Raw genomic sequence first — 17,124 nt, 5'->3', positions numbered from 1 at the left:
CTAGTTATCAAACTACTGTCACAACATGTATTCACAGCACCAATTTGGATTAATCTTAAATTCCACAATCTTTTTAAAGATATATTCTTTTAAGTAAATGGAGATACCGTAAAAGATATAGGCTGTTTTTAAAGAACTGTATAACAGAATATATTAAAAAATTAAGCCATATAAATATGCAGGATAGCTTTTATCAACTCTATTCAAAACATAGATGGGCCGGTATGGTACAATCTGTAAGCCACAGTACTTTCGAGGAAGTGCTCTGATGGTTACTCTGCAGGCGCAAGGTGCTGCGTCCTAAAAGATCTGGAGCTTTCGCTAGAAAAGGACTACCTGAACGGAAAGCTTTCTTCCAACTTGTAAAAACAATCGCAATCACAAGAGTGCTAATTCGGTATGATTTGATTGATTAAACAGTAAAAAGATTAGTTAATATTTGAACACTGCGGAAGATATACGCTTCCACCTTGCCACCACAGAAATATACGAAAGCCCTTGCGCATGCGGCCAAGTGTACGTAGGAACAACAAAAACAAGTATCAACGTACGAGTCAAAGAACAAAATTGCCTGAGCAGTACGGACAAATCGATACTAATAGATCTTGCACTGGTGTCAAGAGAGATACGAAATTCTTTCTCTGATTCTACAGTTTTATCAAGGTCGAATCACTACTGTGCTATGCTGTATATACAGGACGTGGAAATTCGAAATTACGAAAACAGTAAAGCAGAAGGATTGAAATTAGACAAGTTGCGGGCTTTCGTGATAAATAAAGCCAACAGCACCAACTTTTCCGCGCTGCAAGCTCCTTAATACATCGGCTCGGCTCCGTGATCTTAGGAAGTGGTCTAATTACCTTACGATCTCGCCGTTGCGTGGTTACTTATAAACAGTTCGGCTTGAATTGTATTAATTCATGTAACTAAGCGAGGAGTAAGTAATGCTAGACGAATCCTCGGAGTGTATGACTTTCACACAACTATGCGCACGTTGAACCTCGCACTGCGTTACTACAGTGTTTCCAGGTTAGTGTACTTACACGCTGGCTCTCAGAGGGATGTTAGCGGACCGTTAACGATTAATAATAGACCGCCATCCCGAGGTTATCCGAGAATTGTGTGCTTCACGATTAATTCCGTCCGTGTTCATGATGTCGTAAAGTTTAACGGGAAACACTCGACAGCGCCAACTGTGTGAGAGAATATAGTTATCACATTACGACTGGCTTCACTTCACGAAAGTAAAGAAGACGAACTACAGAACAGATTTTGAAGACGGACATTTCGTAGAGCGCTCTTGATTATATTAAAATGTAATATTTTTGAACGTGTCACTACCGCAAGGAACATTCGCCACAACGAACAAATAGCCAACATCGCACATACAGCACACACTAAAAATGTAACTGATAAGCGAACGGCTGTCTGATTGGTGAAATAAGTAATGGAGAAATTTGTTCTTCCTAAATGGTATTATTGACAGTAATTGGTTGCTGTTTTTACTTTATGGTAAGAAATAATCTATATTTAAGAGATATTCCAATAGACGAAGGTTCTAGAATGCTTGTTACAACTTTCGTGTGTGACTTTCCTTTAACGAACAGTAGGAGCCTAATAATTGCTGTTCATCACTTCAAAATTAAACGTTCACGCACAAGTTGATTGGTATTTGGAACATTATAGCTATCTTGTCAACTCTCATAGTTTCAACAGAGATTTTAGTTAAAAAATCTCCCGTTTTGTTAACAAAAGTCTTCATATGTCTGAGCTATTAAGCTTCTACAGCACTCTAATACTGTCAGTGGAACCCCTGTCAAATGCGGGTTAGCACAGTCATCTCTGTATTAGGCTGGTGCATATGTGCGTAGTGTTTTCCTTTTGCGTGTTGGTATTGCGTTGATATGGGTTTATTTATTGAGTGTCATTTTTTATTTGTAGTTCACTGTTGCCATCTGATTTTACGTATTGTCATTTAGTCATTTTGGAGTTGGTGAGTGGAGCTGCGTGCGCTAGAAAATGGAGTGTCAAGTGGATATATCAGGACATTTCTTGTGTTTGAATTCAGTAGAGGGTGATAGCAACGGAAGCAGTCAGTAACATTTGCGCAGTGTATGGGGATCATGCCACTGGACAGAGCACAGCAACAAAATGGTTTCCTCGTTTTAAGAAGAATCAAGTAATCGTTTTGAAATTAGTGGGTCTCCACCTTCAGGAAGACCTTCAGGTTTTGGTGAAGATCGTTTAAACGCATTAATTCACAATGATCCACGTCAATGTACTCAAGATCTGGCAAATATGATGAACTGTGATCATTCCACGGAGGTGAGACATTTGCATACAATGGGGAAGGTTCAAAAATAGGGGCATATGTGTACCGCATGCTCTAAGCCAAAAAGCGGCGGGTGGCCATATATGCATCTCTGCTTCCTCATCATTAATTAGCTTGTGAACAACACCGACCATTCCTATACTGCATCGTTACTGGTGACGATAAATAGTCTCTTTATGCCTATGTAAGGAAAAGGAAGGAATACTTGAGCCCAAACAAAACAGCAACACCCAGTATAAAGATCTGCGCGAATCCACAAAAGATAGTGTTGTGCATCTGGTGGAACAGCGACGGTATCGTGTACTACGAATAGCTTTCCCGAGGTGTAGCCATCATTGCTGACATTTGCTGTCAAGAACTGCGACGTCTTTCAGAAGCAATCCAAGAACAGGGGCCAGGAAGACTGCCTGGAGTTAGGCTACTCCACGATGACGGTCACCCGCGTTCTGCTAGACAGGAGATAGGTTCGGAAGCCATTGCGTACCCACTTATTGATCTGATCTTGGGCCCCCAGATTTTCACCAGAGTTTTGCTGTCTATCGAACAACCTTCATGGAATTTCCTTTGCGATGAAAATGTGTTCCGAACATGGTTCGATGTGTTCTTCTCCTCAAAACCACATGATCTCTATTGTTGCGGAATGAACTTATCCCTGCATTGGTATACTGTTGTAAATACTGAATGAGAATATTTTATTAATGATTAAAGTCTCTGTTATGTGTATCTGTTGTGTTTATTAAGCTTACGGAGAAAAGCTACGAACTTGTACACCAGCCTAATAGTACTACTACACTCCTGGAAATTGAAATAAGAACACCGTGAATTCATTGTCCCAGGAAGGGGATACTTTATTGACACATTCCTGGGGTCAGATACATCACATGATCACACCGACAGAACCACAGGCACATAGACACAGGAGACAGAGCATGCACAATGTCGGCACTAGTACAGTGTATATCCACCTTTTGCAGCAATGCAGGCTGCTATTCTCCCATGGAGACGATCGTAGAGATGCTGGATGTAGTCCTGTGGAACGGCTTGCCATGCCATTTCCACCTGGCGCCTCAGTTGGACCAGCGTTCGTGCTGGACGTGCAGACCGCGTGAGACATGCTCAATGCGGGACAGATCCGGAGATCTTGCTGGCCAGGGTAGTTGACTTACACCTTCTAGAGCACGTTGGGTGGCACGGGATACATGCGGACGTGCATTGTCCTGTTGGAACAGCAAGTTCCCTTGCCGGTCTAGGAATGGTAGAACGATGGGTTCGATGACGGTTTGGATGTACCGTGCACCCCTCGACGATCACCAGAGGTGTACGGCCAGTGTAGGAGATCGCTCCCCAGACCATGATGCCGGGTGTTGGCCCTGTGTGCCTCGGTCGTATGCAGTCCTGATTGTGGCGCTCACCTGCACGGCGTCAAACACGCATACGACCATCATTGGCACCAAGGCAGAAGCGACTCTCATCGCTGAAGACGACACGTCTCCATTCGTCCCTCCATTCACGCCTGTCGCGACACCACTGGAGGCGGGCTGCACGATGTTGGGGCGTGAGCGGAAGACGGCCTAACGGTGTGCGGGACCGTAGCCCAGCTTCATGGAGACGGTTGCGAATGGTCCTCGCCGATACCCCAGGAGCAACAGTGTCCCTAATTTGCTGGGAAGTGGCGGTGCGGTCCCCTATGGCACTGCGCAGGATCCTACGGTCTTGGCGTGCATCCGTGCGTCGCTGCGGTCCGGTCCCAGGTCGACGGGCACGTGCACCTTCCGCCGACCACTGGCGACAACATCGATGTACTGTGGAGACCTCACGCCCCACGTGTTGAGCAATTCGGCGGTACGTCCACCCGGCCTCCCGCATGCACACTATACGCCCTCACTCAAAGTCCGTCAGCTGCACATACGGTTCACGTCCACGCTGTCGCGGCATGCTACCAGTGTTAAAGACTGCGATGGAGCTCCGTATGCCACGGCAAACTGGCTGACACTGACGGCGGCGGTGCACAAATGCTGCGCAGCTAGCGCCATTCGACGGCCAACACCGCGGTTCCTGGTGTGTCCGCTGTGCCGTGCGTGTGATCATTTCTTGTACAGCCCTCTCGCAGTGTCCGGAGCAAGTATGGTGGGTCTGACACACCGTTGTCAATGTGTTCTTTTTTCCATTTCCAGGAGTGTACATATTATGACACAAAAGCAGTATTTTTAAATATTTATTTCACTTGTAATCTTCAAGTATGTATTATTTTCATGCGGAATTCTAATGTTCTTTGAAATGAGTTATTGGGTCTATAGTCTCGTAATTTTGTTACGCATTTTTACATCAATTGTACTTCAGCTTAAATTTCAAGCTGCTTCGATCAACCTATTATTTTCAAGGAATGTCTTCATTGGAATAGCCAACAAAGTGTTATTCAAGAAGCAGTTTTAAAATTTATCCGCACGCAGCTAGTCAATATTTGTGACCTTTCCCCTCTAGGCTATATTCTGCTTAGCGCGTTGTGGAACAGTTGGCGTCAGTACCGTCGTAACGGAATACCAAATCAATGAAGTATCTGCTCGTATTTTTTGCAGAAAAGTAATAACGTCGGTAAGAAAAACCGAGTGATTACACAGAATCCACCAAAAGTTACGAAGGCCAGTCGCAAACTATGGTGACACTATGCCTCAATGCTTGCGAATATTTTGGCTCGGTAAGAAGTGCTAGCGTTGAAAGTTATACTACAAATTTTACAGTGTGAAGTGAAGCTCTCACGCTTAAGTCTTGACAGGTGATTCTAATGACATTCTGCTGTGAAAGCGTTCCTACACATTCGCAACACATGCATGACATCATTCTTCTTAAGAGTCTCAACACAACAGCACTATAGACTATATCAACGGAAGTTAGCTTTACTCTTAAAGAAATAATCCACATTTCTTCTGTCCACATTCTCTTCCCCTTATCTATTCCTCCTTTCCCTCCCCCTCTGCCAATGCTTAACATCTTTTCCTTGTGTCTGAATTCAGTGTATAGAGGTAATCATTCTTAACGTAATTTGTGGGAAGTTTGGGATGTATTTCTAGGCTTACGTTGTGCTTTCTGTTAGATTCAGCTCGTCCTCAGCTCCAACAACTGTGAAGTATATGAATGTTATCCAATATAAAATAGTTACCATTTGGCCTAAGAGAAGACATTCCTGAACCGCCAGAACAAGTCGCAGTTGAGAAAGGGATAACAGAAATGAAAATCATTCTTCGCACAAAATGATCAGTTTTGTTAAGTTCCAAAAAGCTGAATGCCATATTGATCTCATACTTTCTTAGATTACTCGCAATTCATTTCAAACACCGTTGCGAGTAAGAAGCGACAGAACAGAATAGAAGAAATTAGATTTAAATGAATCCATCTTTTGGGTTAAGGCGGCGCTTTTGTCTTTGAGACGAACATTCTCCTGCGTTCAGACGAATGAAAACCTGTGCACTGAACGAATAAAGGCTAAGAGTGAGAAATGCAACGTTATGAGATCGGATAAGAATGTTCGAGGCCTTGACTCAAGAAAATGTCGGGCGGCGTTGGCCTTCACAGCGTTCCAGGCATTCTGGCAGATATCAAAGGAGAATTTTAATCTCTGACGGCGTCCCTTGGAACTAAGATTGAAGAATTTACTCTTCGCATGGTGTCCTCTAGGGAGGAGACAGACACGCCCACCGGGGTTTAATCACATCCCCTCGTAGATGAGATCCATCGCCGAACAGCCGTCGCTTCTTTCCTCGTGACAATGGATAGGGTGATGGTAGAAACGTGAGTAGGGAGGGGGCGAAGGGGGAGTAGAATGATGACTGGCAGACTGATGTATCACGCTGCATATATTTTAAGAGTTTTGCATAAATGTGCCTTTTGAAACTACATAAAAAAATTGGTTTCGTGTCAAGTATTATGAAATTTATTTGCCTTGTGTGATTCTGTAGCTATAGGCTCTGATCAACAATTGAGTTACACAAACGGTGGCTCTTGTGTCGTATGGCAGCAACTTGTGCCCTGATGCCAAGAATTCCGTACGACAGGTAAAGTTTTGAACTATGCTGATCTGTTCGCCTAATCGCCTGCAGGTTACGGAGAATGGTCACACATGGTACTAGACAAAACTATGAGCAGTATCCTATATGCACCGAATACGTATAGCTTCACATGACCAGTGGGACCAGGAATTCATTCTGATATGCGAAAAGTGTTTATTTAACAACTCATTAACCTTTTAGGGAACGGTGGGGTGATTCGGTGTCACCTTGAATCTAAATGCTTTCATCATGTAAAAAAGGCAAACAAATTGGTGCACATGTTATACTAGCGAACATCTGTATTATCAGGTTTCACCGCAAGCAAAAGTTTTGTCAGAATGCAATTAATAATCTCAAAAATTAGGCTTTCTGATAAAGTCATGGTGTTGTGTAATCACGCACCTCTGCCAACATGTAGGGTTGGTCCGGGCAACGAACTCTGTACAACGTCAAGCCATTTTCGGCAGTTGGTGCTGTGTTCACCGTGATAACGTCCGGAAACAAGTCCCCTTTCCTTAACACTCGTGGGTGTAAAGTAATACCACATAAAAACGTAAACAGTCACTAAATTTTAAGCGTTTTTTTTTATTTACTACCCATTTTCGATGCTTTGCTTCGTTATTAGGTGGCAGTTCCGTTGTGTATCCCAGGTGCATTGCTCTTAGCAAACCAAATGTGAATAGGAATGGAGTTCAGCTGCAGTGATCTTGACGAAACTAATGAAGATGCTCAAGGTCGCAGATATTTCGACTGCGTTGGTTCCCAGGAGAAATGCACGTAAGCCAAATAGCCGAACTGCTACCTAATGATGGTGTAACGCTTCCAAAACGCGTCTTAAATAAAAAATCTTTAGTGACTGAAACGCTGTTCTTTTTATTATATTTTAAGCTGATAGCCAAGGGATCAGCCGACTAAACATTTATATTTGTAATACCTGCTGAGACGTCATTAAAGGAATAACTGCTTAAATGACCCACTTGTAACATCTTCTACAACATAACCATTGAGATAGCAAGCAAGGCGGAACAATGGGTAAGGCACCGGTCTCATTCGACAATAGTTCAGTTATTGGTGTATATGTTATTCGTTGTTTACCTTCATCACTTAAGGCGAATACTAAGATTGTTACGCTAGAGCCGAGTTTACGCGAAGTTTATCCAGGCTTCAGGCTAGGGGCGCGCACCATAATCTGAAACGAACAAAAACGCGTGTTTTAAATCTAGCGGTGCAAAACCTCTCACAACCATAAAAAGGTTTAGACGTGATTATTTTGCATTGGCTTATTCGGCTGAACTTTTCAGCGGGATGGTACCCATATTACACTACTGGCCATTAAAATTGCTACACTACGAAGATGACGTGCTACACACGCGAAATTTAACCGACAGGAAGAAGATGCTGTGATATGCAAATGATTAGCTTTTCAGACCATTCACACGAGGTTGGCGCCGGTGGCGACACCTACAACGTGCTGACACGAGGAAAGTTTCCAACGTTGCCTGGTGAAACGTTATTGTGATGCCTCGTGTAAGGAGAAGAAATGCGTACCATCACGTTTCCGACTTTGATAAAGGTCGGATTGTAGCCTATCGCGATTGCGGTTTATCGTATGCTGCTCGCGTTGGTCCAGATCCAATGACTGTTAGCAGAATATGGAATCGGTGGGTTCAGGAGGGTAATACGGATCGCCGTGCTGGATCCCAACGGCCTCGTATCACTAGCAGTCGAGATGACACGCATCTTATCCGCAGGACTGTAACGGATCGTGCAGTCACGTCTCGATCCCTGAGTAAACAGATGGAGACGTTTGCAAGACAAAATCTGCACGAACAGTTCGACGAGGTTTTGCAGCAGCATGGACTATCAGCTCGGAGACCACTGCTGCGATTACCCTTGGAGCTGCATCACATGCAGGGGCGCCTGCGATGGTATACTCAACGACGAACCTGGGTGCACGAATGGCAAAACGTCACTTTTTCGGATGAATCCAGGTTCTGTTTACAGTATCATGATGGTCGTATCCGTGTTTGGCTACATTGCGGTAGACGCACATTGGAAGCGTGTATTCCTCATCGCCATACTGGTGTATCACCCGGCGCGATGGTATGGGGTGCCATTGCTTACACGTCTCGGTCACCTCTTGTTCGGCACTTTGAACAGGACGTTACATTTCAGATGTGTTACGACCCGTGGCTCCACCCTTCATTCGATCCATGCAAAACCCCACATTTCAACAGGATAATGCACGACCGCATGTTGCAGGTCCTGTACGGCCCTTTCTGGATACGGAAAATGTTCGACTGCTGCCCTGGCCAACACATTCTCCAGATCTCTCACCAACTGAAAACGTCTGGTCATTGGTGGCCGAGCAACTGGCTCGTCACAATACGCCAGTCACTACTCTTGATGAACTGTCGTATCGTGTTGAAGCTACATGGGCAGCTGTACCTGTACAAGCCATCCAAGCTCTGTTTGACTCAATGCCCAGGCGTATCAAGGCCATTATTACGGCCAGAGATGATTGTTCTGGGTACTGATTTCTCAGGATCTATGCACTCAAATTGCGTGGAAATGTTATCACATGTCAGTTCTAGTATAATATATTTGTCCAACGAATACCCGTTTATCATCTGCATTTCTTCTTGGTGTAGCAATTTTAATGGCTAGTAGTGTATGAATTAAGTCATTCACATTTAGGACCCTTGCCACTTCAGTTAATAAAATCGCTAAGTCCTTTAAATAAGGTGCTGTTGACTTGTCAGAAAGGCTATTTCTTCAGATCTCATTTCATCCTAACCAGGAACAATGAAATGTTTCACTTCCTGTCGCCAAATGCGGATTATATAGCTCTTTAAACTGGAGAAAATATTTTCACAAAACTTATGTGTTGCCGACCCGCCAGGTTAGCTGTGAGCGCTAATGTGCTGCTTCCTGTACTCGGGTAGGCGCGCCGGCTCTGGATTGAATCCGCCTGGCGGATTACCGACGTCAGCTGGTGTGCCGGCTAGCCTGGACGTGGTTTTTAGGCGGTTTTCTACATCCCACTAGGTGAATACAGGGCTGGTCTCCACGTTCTGCGTCAGTTCCATGACTCGCAGACATCTGAACACGTTCACATTATTCCATGGATTGCACTAGATGCAAACAGGTGGGATACTCTCATTCCATCCCAGGGGGGTATGAGGTGGCGGCAGAATGGGCATCAGGCCACCTCTAAAAATTAACCTTGCCAAATCTGACCCTAACAATGCCAACCCTGAGGAACTGCGAGACAAGTCACCAGCAGAAAAAGAAGAACCTTATGCATTAGCAAGATACTGCTGAGATGTGTTGTATTTGAATTTAATATAAACTAAATTTTCTTGGCTGTTACAATGTTAGATTACTTTAAATCTTGCTTTTCTTTAACAAACACATTAGCTTATTTTTAAAGTAGTAAAACTGGTTTTTACATTAAATAAATATTAGTTCCTTATAAAAAATATAGTTGTTCATAAAAATTTTAGTAAATCAGTTGAATGCCATAATAGTTTCAATTCTTTTGATTTTTTAATATTATCAGTTCATCAAATCATAAACTATAGCCAAAAACGATAGAATGAAATAATGAATGTCGAATTCTGTGTTACAGGCTTTGTACCATTCCTCAGAAAATAAATTAAATATATACTGATTATCTAGTATTACAACTGAGTTACATATACATTCAACTTTGTCAACCAGCGGACATTATGGCGTTTGAAAAATAATCCTCTTATGTGAACAAACTTTGTCCATAGTGGACATTAACCAACCGAAAAATAGAAAGCGCTTGACGAATGACAATTTATAGTCAATTTTGAGCCTGTCTACGAAATAAATTGAGCGAAACATCGGAGCAATTTTGAAATCAATGGATTGCCATGTTTCAAATTGAATTGCATGCATGATTCTGTATAAATATATTTTTGTAATTATATCTGTTAAATAAAATGGAAATTAGAGAAAATGATGTGAGCTAATTTATTTATTTACGTATTTCGGACCTTTACGTCGTCACGGTGTGGAATACGCGAGCTGTGATACTTGCAAGTCCGCACATCTGTGGACCAGAACGCCAAGTCAGTTATCCAGCAGCAGATAAATGTATTAATAAGAGCAGTTACGGAAGCAGCTGAAATGTGCGCACTACTCGGTGGCACATCTAGACAAGAAGGCTACAGGAAGAGAGAGAAACTCGCATCCGACAAAACAAGTGCTAGGCGACAGATTTGCATCAGCGCTACAACACAAACTTTTGCAAAGGTAATAAATTTTCAAAAGGAGATCAATTAATCAAGCTAAATTTGCATAAACGTACTTAGAAAATAGTGGTGGATACGACAGTTTTTATTTGTAAAATTTCTGAATAAAGTTTTTTTAATGGTTTTGTTATGAGGAAATGTCCCCTGATGGTGACCGCACCACACGTTTAGCCTGCAGATCCTAAATACGGCCTTGGATGATTCCATCCCAATGCTGCTGCGTCTTTTAGTGTCCTCAATGTAGACGGAACTTTAAATTCTTACTTTCCTTACTTTTACGAGATGTTGTGCGTTATCGTACACATTCTTTGCACCTTTTAGCTCCTAATACGCAATCTTTGGTTCATTTAGTTTATGGAAAGTGTATACAAAATAAATAAAATCCGAAAAGCAGTCTGTGGCCACTGGAAGATCTTTATATTATTGCTTGGCTACGCAGTCAAATCCTCCTCGTAACTTTGAGCTATCTACTGAAATAGCATTTTCTCTCTGCTATCGTCTATGAAGAAGACTTTATGAGTACCGTGCTTGCAGTATACGCTTTATAATTCGAAACGTCAACAAGGCACAATTACGGTTTAAAAAAGTTTATTTAGATCAAGACCTCGTTCTGTATTCGTTGCTGATTTTGTGCGCTAACATAAACAAAAAAATTTCGCTTAAAATTCAGTAAACTTACGAGAAAGTATTTCCGCGAAAAAAGAACCCTATTAAGTTTGGGCGAACTTTGGTTCAAATTTAAAAGAGTAGTTGACCATGCACTGGGCAGGTATGTATCCAGTAGAATATTTCATAATGGGTGGGGCCCTACATGGTATACAGTCACTGCAAAGAAACTTCTAAAGACACAGAGTCTGCTGCAAATTGGTGTAAAGCAAAGCATGGTACTATAGAAAAGGAATGCAGATAAAACGCGTTTGGCTGTCAAGAGAGAAATGCGTGAGGTCTTCTATAGCTACCTTTGCAGAATACTGTTCAGATCTTTCACGAAACCCAGGGAAATTCTGGTTGTATGTGAAGGTTGTAAGAAGCATCTAAGTTAGCGTTCAGATACTCGTTGATGAGACAGGAACTGAAATTAGGGATAGAAAAGCAAAAGCAGAAGTGCTTAATTCCATTTTCAAATATTCTTTTACAAAGAAAGACCCACCAGAATTGTCCCAAATTATTCTAGCACCACGGAAAAGATGAGTGAAATACATTGTCCAGTCACATTAATGTGGTCACTTGTTAGAACCCTGAATAACCACCTTTTGCGGCGCGAGACGTGCAAGAAGATATTAAATGAGGTTCCGCAAGGTACCGACAGGATTATGGAGGAACGTCGACTTCAGCGCCGTAGAGAGCTGCGCTGGGTTTGTATGGTGAGCATCCATTACGCGAACAGCCCGAGCGAGGCCGTCCCATAGATTCTAGATTGGGTTTAAATCGGGGGTACTGGTGGCCAGGAGAGTGAGGTAAACTCATCCTGGTGGTCTTCGAACCACGCACATACACTGCGAGCTGTGTGGTACGTTGTAATGGCCTGCTGGTAGATGCCGTAGTGCCGAGGAAAAGTGTAGGAGCGAACATGGTCCGTAAAGGATAGATGCATACTTGTGTTGATCTTTTATGTCTTCCAGAAAGACTGTATCACCCAGGGAGACCACGAACACATTTCCCAAACCACGACGCTCCTTCCTGATTGCAGGAACTTAAAATCTGAGTCATCTGAGAAGGTCATCCACTCAGAGGACGTCAAGCTGTGGTACTATCGTGCAAATTCTAGCCTTCGTCGCCGATGAACAGCATTCAGCATAGGTGCATGAATCAAGCGCCTGCTAAGCAGACCCAAACGCAGTAATGTTTGCTGAACGGTCGCTGAGCAGACACTGTTGGCAGGCCCTTGATTCATCTGGGCAGTCAGCTGATCAACAGTTGAACGTCTAGTCGCCCGTGCACATCTGCGCAGCCGTCGTTCACCCTGTCATCTATGGCCTATGGTGCACCACTGTTGCCTCGGTTCAGGTTTAGGATAGCGCCATTTTGCCATGCACGGTATTTTTTAACCACAGCGGCACGTAAGCAGTTTACAAACTTAGGTGTTCACGACAAGGACTGCATAGTTATCCGCGTCCCCCGACGACCTTTATATACCCTTCAATACTAGAACTGCAACCTGCCGTCTGTGAGAGGTTATTTCACGTTGACGTCCAACATGAGGGTTGTTCACATTGAAGTGGATGGACCGAGTTAATATTAGTGTCAGTAGCATTAAGAAACAGCTGAAATCATTAAAGTTGAAGAAAGTTCCACAGTGCGATGGAATACCTATCGGATTCCACTGTTAGCCAGCCGGCCGGTGAAGCGGTTCTAGGCGCTTCAGCCTGGAACCGCGCTACCGCTACTGTCGCAGGTTCGAATCCTGCCTCGGGCATGGATGTGTGTGATGTCCTTAGGTTAGTTAGGTTCTACGCTCTAGAGGACTGATGACCTCAGATGTTAGGTCCCATAGTGCTCAGAGCCATTTGAACCATATTTTACTGTTAGCTTCTCTGTTAACTATAATCCATCGTAGATCCCTCGAACAAAAAACTGTGCTCAGTAGTCGAAAGAAAGCAGTGGTCGCACATATTTACAGGAAGGGTAGAAGTGATCCACAAGACTACCACACAATATCCTTGACATTGATCTCTTGTAGAAGCTTAGAACATACTCTGAGCTCAAACAAAATGAGGTATCTCTAGCAGAATGACCTCCTCCATGCCGACTATCTCGGATTCCGAAAACATCGATAATGTGAAACACAGCTCGTACTTTTCTCATATATGCTGGAAGCACTGGATCAAGGGTGTCATATACATGCAGTATTTCTCGATTTCCGGAAAACGTCTGAGTCAGTGCCAGGTCTACGCTTATTATTAGAAGTACGATCGTATGGGGTATCAGGAGAAATATATGACAGGATTAAGGCTTTTTTTGGATGGAGGACGCAATATGTTATCTTCGATGGGGAGTCATTAGCAGATGTAAAATGACGTTCGAGTGTGCCCAGAGAAGTGTGTTTGGGCCCTTGAGGTTCATACTGTATATTAATGACCTTACAGACAATGTTAATAGTAACCTCAGACCTTTTACAGATGATGCAGTTATCTACGATAAGTATTCATTCAGATCTCGGTAAGATTTGAAAGTGACGGAAAGATTGGCAACTTGCTTTAAACATTGAGAAATGTGAAACTGTTTAGTTCACATAACGAAAAAACGCAGTATCGTATGATTGTAACATCAGTGAGTCACAGCTGGAATCGGACAATTAACAAAAATATCTGGGGTAACAGTCTGCAGTGAAATGGACTGACAACATAGGCTCAGTCGTGGCTAAAGCAGGTGGTAGTCTTCGGTTTATTGGAAGAATACTGGGGGAAAGCAATCAGTCTACATAGCAGATCGCTTACAAATTACTCGTGCGACTAATTTTAGATTATTGCTCAAGTGTCTGTGTGTGTGACCTATACCAGACAGGACCATATCAGTGATTCACAGCTGGAATCGGACAATTAACAAAAATATCTGGGGTAACAGTCTGCAGTGAAATGGACTGACAACATAGGCTCAGTCGTGGCTAAAGCAGGTGGTAGTCTTCGGTTTATTGGAAGAATACTGGGGGAAAGCAATCAGTCTACATAGCAGATCGCTTACAAATTACTCGTGCGACTAATTTTAGATTATTGCTCAAGTGTCTGTGTGTGTGACCTATACCAGACAGGACTAGCAGGAGAAATTCAGTGTATACAGAGGAGGGCAGCATGAATAGTCACACGCTTGTTCAATCCGCAGGAGAGTGTTACAGAGATGCTGAAGAAACTGATTTGGCACACTTTTGAAGACAGATGTAAACGATCCCGAGAGAGCCTACTTACAAAGATTCAAGAACTGACTTTAGATGATGACTCTGGGAGTATACCATTAGGTGCATAAATTCGTTGTGTTTCTCTTTGGACTGTTGGTATGGATTTATTTATCGACTGTCATTTTTTATTTGTAGTTATATGTTGCTATATGAATTTACATATTGTCAGTTTGTCATTTGGAGAGCTGTGGACACTATAATTTGGCACAGTATGTAATATTTTCAAATTGTTAGAAATGCAACCCTCAGAATGATTGTATCCTTCAAGATGTTGACCAAATATTGATTTGGTACGTCCAGTACCAGTAGCATGTTCTTTAAAACGTGTTAGAAAGTTACGACCAGTTTGGCCAAAAGGACTGCTGCTAAATACTTTAGAAGAAATTGAAATCTATTCACTTCACAAAAGTAATCCGTTATCTGTTATAAACGAACAACTTGAATTTAAATACAAAAATTTCTTTGAGCTTTTTGACGATCTGCTTCAGATTGTTCACTCTTCTGTCCTTCGTTTTTTAAAACTAAGACCTTAAGGAAATATTTTATCTTTACTTTGTAATTTTATCTCGGCAAACATTATTTTATGACTGACTATCTGTTTTTAGAATGTTTGCTTATATGCTTTAAGAATGCATATTGCTAATTAACGTCCTTTTATTTTTGACACTACGGCTCATAGAATTATAATTTTAATTTGCTTCCATTTTCATTATTTTTATTTGTTTATAAGACTGGCATGCACATAAGACATAGCAATACCATTTAGAAATTGTCATATCTAAAAAAATGGAATCTACATATGAACTTCATAGACAATAGTTTATAAATATGCACAACTACTGTGCCCTCTCGATTTGTTTTAAAGTATTGATCTGTAAGAATTGTTATGTAACCTGTGTAAATGGAAGTCTCTTATTACGCCAGTAAATCGTATCTGTGCAGCATGTACTATACATGTCAGTTAACGATTATTGCAGCCTACTCATTGAAAATTGTTTCAATAAAAAACATGTTACTGCTCAATAGTACATCGTCTGACGCGACTGTCTTTGCCATTCCACTTTCGTAACAACTTGATTAGAAAGAAGTTTGCTGCCACATCTTTGCACTGGCGTTTATCCTCACCATGGCAACCACTTGTTTGCCTATCGACTTTACAACAACTTCAGTGGAAAGAAGCCTGCTGCCACATCTTTGGAACGGCGTCCAACTTCACCATGGCAACCAGTGGTTCCAAATGGTTCACTAACAGGCCTTGTGAGGGCAACCCATGTACTATCAAAACGATGTTAATTTCTCCTACATGTTTAAATATATTTAACGCTTTTTTATTGGCAATAGCTAGTTTAATGTGTGCTTATTTTTCTTTCTTGACAGCGTTCTTTTAACTAAGAAATTTTAGATTGTTATTCGACATCATTGAGTCAGAAGTGGGCGGAGCCTCCATTATATATAGTAAGACGTGCGCTGGTTTCTCCAGTTGTGGTTCTCCAGCAGAAGGAGGTCCTTACTCATTGGTAATTCATGGTTTTATAGCTTTATAACTTTATGTATTTTCTTTAATGTATCTAGCCCTCTAATTAAAGCTTTGTATACGACTTGTAGTCTGAAGATGACCACAGTAGTGGTCGATACCGCTCACCGTAATAAATAAATTGTGATCAAGACTTTTTTTGGTAGTAAATAAAATGGAAGGAATGGTTGAGCCCAACAACGACGGTGTGGTGTACTACGAATTGCTCCCCCGAGATGTAACCACCACTGCTGATATTTATTGTCGACAAATGAGACGTCTTGCAGGCGCGATCCAAGAACAACGATCAGTGAGACTGCCTGAAGTGATGCTACTCGACGATAACTCCAGTCCTCATGCTGGAAGACTGAAAAAGGGCACTCTACGTGAGTTTGGTTGGGAAGTTATTCCTCACCTGCCTTATTGACCTGGTCTCCTCCCTCGGATTGCCTCCTTTTCCGCTCTCTATGGGACAACTTTTAAGGAACTTCCTTTCTGGGTGAAAAATGTACTCCGTACATGGCTCGAAGAGTTTTTCGCCTCGAACCCACGCGATTTCTATGGTGGCGGAATAGAAAAGTTATCCCAGCGCTGGCAGACTGCTGTAAATACTGAAGAATAATATGCACTGAAGCGCAAAAAAAAGAATAGTTTTTAAGCATGCGTATTCAAATACAGAGACGAGTAAACGATCAGTATACGGTACTATGGTCGTCGACAGAGCCTATATAAGACAACAAGTGTCTGGAACAGTTGTTAGGTCGGATACTGCTGCTACAATGGCAGGTTGTCGAGATTTAAGTGAGGTTCAACGTGGCGTTATAGTCGGAGCACGAGCGACGGGACATAGCTTCTAGGAGGTAGCGATGAAGTGGGGATTTTCCCGAACCACCATTTCACGAGTGTGCCGTGAATATGAAGAATCCAGTAAAGCATCAAATCTCCGATATCGCTGAGTTCGGGTAAAGATCCTGTAAGAACGAGACCAACGACGACTGAAGAGAATCGTTTAAAGTGACAGAAGTGCAACTCTTCCCCAAATTGCTGTAGATTTCAATTCT

The 17,124-nt window shown here is 42.4% G+C and overlaps 1 protein-coding gene across 1 annotated transcript in view; it reads right to left on the bottom strand.

The window, feature by feature from the left end:
• The window catches only part of LOC126354340 (uncharacterized), a 698,724-nt gene that overhangs the window by 89,468 nt on the left and 592,132 nt on the right, over positions 1-17,124 (bottom strand). The gene's annotated exons all lie outside the window — the stretch shown is intronic.

This window comes from Schistocerca gregaria, chromosome 3 (assembly GCF_023897955.1).
Source record: "Schistocerca gregaria isolate iqSchGreg1 chromosome 3, iqSchGreg1.2, whole genome shotgun sequence".
Lineage (NCBI taxonomy): Eukaryota > Metazoa > Arthropoda > Insecta > Orthoptera > Acrididae > Schistocerca > Schistocerca gregaria.
The sequence above is the reverse complement of the archived record's forward strand: the minus strand, read 5'-3'. Positions and strand labels throughout refer to the sequence as shown.